Below are 6,073 nucleotides of genomic sequence, written 5' to 3' on the forward strand. Positions count from 1 at the left end.
AGCAAGCCAAAAACATGAAGTTAAGATTGTATTTGCAACTACAACCCATTAAATTCAACCACAATTATTGAACGAAATCACTCTTAAACAGCAAATAAACTATCAATTAACAATACCTAGCAGTTAAATCAACCCATAATCACATAATCACACCCGAGGAATTGGGGTTTTAGCTAGATATAGTAAAAAGGTAAAAATCGTTACCAAGTTGTGTTTCCATCAACTGGGTAGGATTGATATAGTATTTACAAATGTCTAAGAAGAAGAATCTCCAACACCCACTTCCAATTTCTTAGAAATGGAAATCTTCAAATTTTCAAAGCTAAGGAAAAATTGTCTCCCTATTCAGTTCTCAGCTCTAAACTTTAAAAACTGAATAATAATATGATTCAACAAAAGATCAGATACTAAGCTAAAAATTTAAGCAAGTATTTATAGTTGTCAAAATTGTGTTGCGAAGGACCATTCAGCGCAATAAGTTGGGAACGCCGATCCACTCGGTGATCCGCCCTTTGGTTAATTTCATCGTCTTTTTGCGTTGGCCTTCAGCATCTTCAGGTTTTGTACTTTGGGTGATATGGCACTACATCGCGGAACCGTTCGACGACTACTCCTTTCAATCGTCGACTTGATTTTATCCTTCAGGGCTTGGCACACTTGAACATTAGATGAGACAATGGCCATTCGGCAATTTGCCTAATGGATTAGGCGTTCTTCAGGCTCTCTTTTCTTTGTTCTTTCAGCTGCCTTGTTCCTTTTTGTTAAATAGTGTCCAGCTTTGTTCCTCAATCCAAATACCTGAAATTCAAGGATTTCATTAGTTATTGACACAAAATATGCATTTGAGCACACTAAATCTATTAAAAATAAAGTTCTAAATGAGTCCAAATCATGGACTCATCAACACCCCCAACTTAAACTTTTGCTTGTCCTCTAGTAAAACCCTAGTTCAGCAGTTCAAAAATGATGTCTCAAATAGTGCTACACAAGACTCAATCATGAATGCACACAAGAAGACTCAACTTACTCATGTAATGATCAATTGTGCACTCAAAGAGTCAAGTTGTTACTCACCAATATCAAAGAATTTGAAGCTCACAATACTTGTTTCAAATGCAATTTCAAGCTCAACAAAGGTATTCAAATACCCTCACACAAAAAATGATTCCATATTCAGACACAATGGATCACAATTTAAAGCTCCGGAATCAAATGCAACGCTCACACTCACAAAGAGGAACACGATGCATGATTTCACCCATAGGTTTACCCGTATTTTCCAATCAACACTTGCTTCAGCTCACTCAAGATCAAAAAGGTCTTTTCAAGGCTTGTAATGGGGCTGAGTGGAAAGGTATGGTCATTTAGGCTCAATGGTTATAGTCCTCATGAAATATGGTGTGAACAAAACTTCCTTTCCTTTACTTCATCATTTTTATTTGTGCTCACAAGTCATCCCATTATTTACTTTCCAGGGACTGTTGGAAACCCCATTTCTTTTTGCATTTTCACACTTTATTCCACAACTTTTTCTTTTTCATTTCTTTTTCATTCTTTTCTTCTTTTTCTCTCTCTTTTTTTTATATGGAGGGGTTCTATTTTTCTCAAAACATGGGCAAAAGGGACTACTTTGCATTTTCTTGATTCACCTTTTCTTTTTATCACACTCAAACTTAGGCTTTTGGCCTAAGTTGGCTATTCAGACAGACCACAAATCATTAGGATTATGGGTAATGGATCAAGAAAGGTTATGTTTTCATTAAGTTTGTTCTAAGAAAAGGTTAAGGCTCAAAGGGTGTTCAACAAAGGTTCACACACTCAAAGGTAGGCCACAAAAAAAGGTATAATGTCAAATTATTTCACAATCTTTAAAGTTGCCTAAGATCATCTCAAGAGTTCACATCACTTAGTCAACCGGACCAACGGGGCAAATTTTAGGTATCATCACACATGGTTCACAGTAATCTCATCACACAAGGCATTGACACCAAAGTCAAACAAGAGTCCACACTTTCACTAGTGTGCAATGTTCCTCACAAGAGACTCAATTCGATACTGGGCTAGTCACAACAAGATGCAAAGAGTTCACATATTGTCTATGCAACTTCATTTGGCCTCATCATAGCCGCACATTCATTTTTGTTCGATTATGAGCACTATTCAAGTCATCGATATTGATTAAAATCGATACTCATAGTTGCAAAAGAACAGCCACATTCAACACAACAAGAGGTCGCAAAAATTTTCGGAAGGGTAAAAAATTGTTTACATTTAAAACAAGGAGCCACAAGCTCAATCATCCACAAAAATAGTATAAAAACAATTTCAGCTCAAGACCTAATATATTAACAAAACCAACATTCACAAAAGGTGGGCCTTTCCCCACCACAAAAAAAGTCATTTGTCCTCAAATGCAAACAAAAATATCCAAAAGTTAAAATAGAGTAAGACAGAGAGGGAGGTAAAGAGGGGATCATGTATACACAGTCGCTCCATCTGTCTAGGCATTAGTGCCCGGTGCATCAGTCTGGACTTGGGCATCAGTGCCCGGAGTCACCTCAGAAGGAACAACAGCCAATGGAGTGTCCACCAAAGAAGCCTACACAACAGTATCTACCATGGCCTCCTCAATCTCAGTAAGGCCCTCATATGAAGCTTCCTCAGCCACCTCGAGCATCTCCTCATCAGTCTCCTCCTCAGACTCAGGATCGGATGTTTTTTCAACTCTAACCTCATCTCTGGTGGTAACTGGAGGCATATCTGGAATATCTAGGATCTCCACCATCCCAAAGATCATGGACATGTCTGTGGACTTCAGTTGATCCACATCGCTCCTCAATACAACAATAGCGGCCTTTAAGGCCGTAACCTCCTCGATGGCCCCTTGGCTACGCTCACACACCGCTATCCTCACCGCAAGGGCGTCAATGGAAGCACTAAATGGTGTCACAGCATCAGCCAAGGCAGTCTGAATCATGCCCGGAATATAGGCCTCGAGTTTGGCAGCCCTACGATCAGCAGAATAGGCAAGCTGCCCCATCCAGAATAATGAAGCTTGAGTGATCGGGGCCCGGGAGTCAGCAGGAGCAGCAGGTCTAGAAGGCAATGCATCAACAGATGAACCTGGAGTGTCAGAATGAGTAGCAGTATAGGTACCTGAAGGCCCAGGGGACGAAGTAGGCAAAGATGACTCTACAGGTAATAAGTCTTCGTCTATAATCGGGGAAGAGTACACCGGGGCTGCCATCTTCTTCTTTTCCACCTCATCCTTCAAATATTCTGCCTCGATCCTCCGGATATCAGTAGAGGATGTGGGAATCACTTCCACATCCTTCGTTGAATCTCTAGGAACTCGAGCCCATCTGCATAGCTCGGTGATCAACACCGGGAAGGGAAGTGAGGTATGGCGCTGCTTGTCCCTTACGACCATCTCCTGTGATATAATTATCCCCAGATTTAGCCTCATCCCATCAATGATGCAGCCTAGACAGGATGCCTTGGAAAGGCGGATTATAGACTCATTTTGGGAGGGAATGATCGTGATGCGGATGAAGTCAAACCAATACCTCGCTGTCATGTTCAAGTCTTTCTATTATATTAGGGCACCTGTCTCCAACCACTTCGGAGTGCCATCAGATATCAACAAAGCTTACCACCTCTTCATGTGGTCCAGTATCTTTGTCCTGGTCATACACACGCAGTCATCTTCCAATCTCGTAGTGCACTCTAGGACAACATTAATGGTAGGAAGATCGCATTACACCCTCTTCCCCCGGACAACTACATAGTCAATTGGTTTAAATGCTGATGTATGCTTCTCCCTTTGTGGTATCAAGGCACTGCACTGTAGAACTCCCTTACCCAGCTTGGTATATACGGGCCACGAGGTTTAGTGAATATTTGAAACTTGTGAGATTTCAGGCACTTCATATCTTCGGGTACCTGTCGATCACCCCATCCATGGACAGACGCTTCTCCTCAATAATTGTCCTCAACCCCTTTGTCTTTAATATGTTCATCGACTTGGGAGGAGGACCCTGAACCGGTGGTGCAAGCACCACTGCCTGTGATGGAACTGGAAGAGAAGAGGTGGTGGGCTGAGGAGTTTTGATCCTAGACGGATCGTTCATCCTTTTTGAATGCAGCTCAGCCCTCTGTGCTGCTACCAGCTCATCATCATCAGAAGCTGAAATCTGGGGCTTCTGGTGCTCACCCATACTCTCAGAAGTGGTGAGGTATGTGGCATAGATGCCATCATTATCAGAGTTGACCTCTGGTGATGCAGGTGCCTTCTCTTGTCATTTTCCCTTCCCACCAGTTGTGTGAAGTTTGGTGGCTTTCGCCCTAGATGCGGTTGCATCCTCATTTAACTTTATCCCCTTAGCCTTCCTTCGGGGTGGCATGTTTCTACCTGCAACCTTAGATCTAGCCATCTCTGTAAAACATCGGGAAAAAGTTAGAATCATTTCAACTAAAGGCACAGAAAAATAACTGCAGAAAGACTCACTGAACCAGTCTGCGAGTCGCCAAATCGCTATGGTCAACTAGATCGGGCTCGCCGAAAGGATTGGCTCTAAAACTTTGGGAAATGGGGGATGGGGAATGTCTTTCAGCGAATTGCCAACAGTTTTCGGTGAGCAAGGGTCAGCCCACCGAAAATTTTAGTGCAAAAAGACTACAGTGGTGCAGACAAAAGGCGATCAAGAAGTCTTTCGGCGAGTCGCCGAGTGCCTTTGGCGACCTTAGGCTTCTCACCGAAAGTTACAGAGCCGAATCAACACATTAAGCATGAAATTAAAGGTGAAATGGGGACATTCGGTGAACTGCCGAGTGGTTCGGCGAGTTTGACTCAGCTCGCCAAACAACCCAAAAATAAAATTAAAGCATGCAAAACTAAAATTAAAACTAGACCCATAACACCCATTACCCCGGGAAACTCAGACTTCACCCAGTTTTGCCAAATTTATCCAATTAACGTCTTTTGCCCTTAAGAATGACGTCACCCGCTCTATCATTGGGCAAATTACGTCATTTGGCACAACTACATGTTACTTAAACTTCACCCGACTAGACCCAACAACATGCAAGCACAACCCCGCAAGATTTAACCAATTTTATGGCACAAAATTTACTGGAATTCAACATTATAAACAATACGGGCAAAATATTCGAATTAAAACAAGCACACAAATATTCTAATCTTATCAGAGAGGCCCAACACACGAGAACAAGATAAGATCATTTGCATAAGAGTACAAAATTGTTAAAAATAAACTCAGAGTTTGGAAAACCAACCTTTAATGCTGAATAATCAATACTGAAATGTTAGGCAGCAAAGTAATCCCAATCCGAGCACAAATCAACGACTAAAATACTACTAAAAATGCAAAAAATTAGAAACAAAAGTGCGGTGTGAGTTTGTGAAGCTCAAAAGTGAGGGAAAGTGAAAGAGTTAGAAGTTTAAATATTTGGCTTTTTAAAAACCGTCCAGTTCTCGCCCATTCGGCGACATTAGTCATGCTCGCCGAAGAACTCGGCGAAATGCGGAGTGGTCACTTACCTTGCCGAGTTTTACAGGACCTCTAGTTAATGTGGGGTTCCAAACGGCGGACTAGATCGTGATCGCCGACCTGGTCAGCGAATCGTCGACTGGACCTTTAGTTCGTCAACTTGCACTTTTCAACCACTTTCCACACTTTGACCTGTACATTCAACACACCATTATTTCTAAAACAAAAACAAAGCGATAACACTTGGCTTGCCTCCCAAGAAGCGCCTTAGTTAACGTCGTGGCACCACGTAATTCCTCATTCAAACTCTATTTTTGGGGTTGACCTTAGTTTCACTAGGTAACCCCTCTTGTTTAGTTGGGTAGAGATGAGACAATACATAACCCATGAGGGTTTCAATTACATGGATAGATCTGGAGTGAGAGCCAATCATCTAAATTTAGCACTTCAACATTCTCCTTCATCTCTTCAAGCACTCTATCTTGCTCATTAATCTTTTGGAGAATGATTAACAGTGTATCCTCAAAACGTCTACTCTCATTGTCCTTAGAATTTCTCCGCTC

The sequence above is a fragment of the Solanum tuberosum genome, unplaced genomic scaffold (assembly GCF_000226075.1).
Source record: "Solanum tuberosum cultivar DM 1-3 516 R44 unplaced genomic scaffold, SolTub_3.0 scf00498, whole genome shotgun sequence".
NCBI classification, from domain to species: Eukaryota; Viridiplantae; Streptophyta; class Magnoliopsida; order Solanales; family Solanaceae; genus Solanum; species Solanum tuberosum.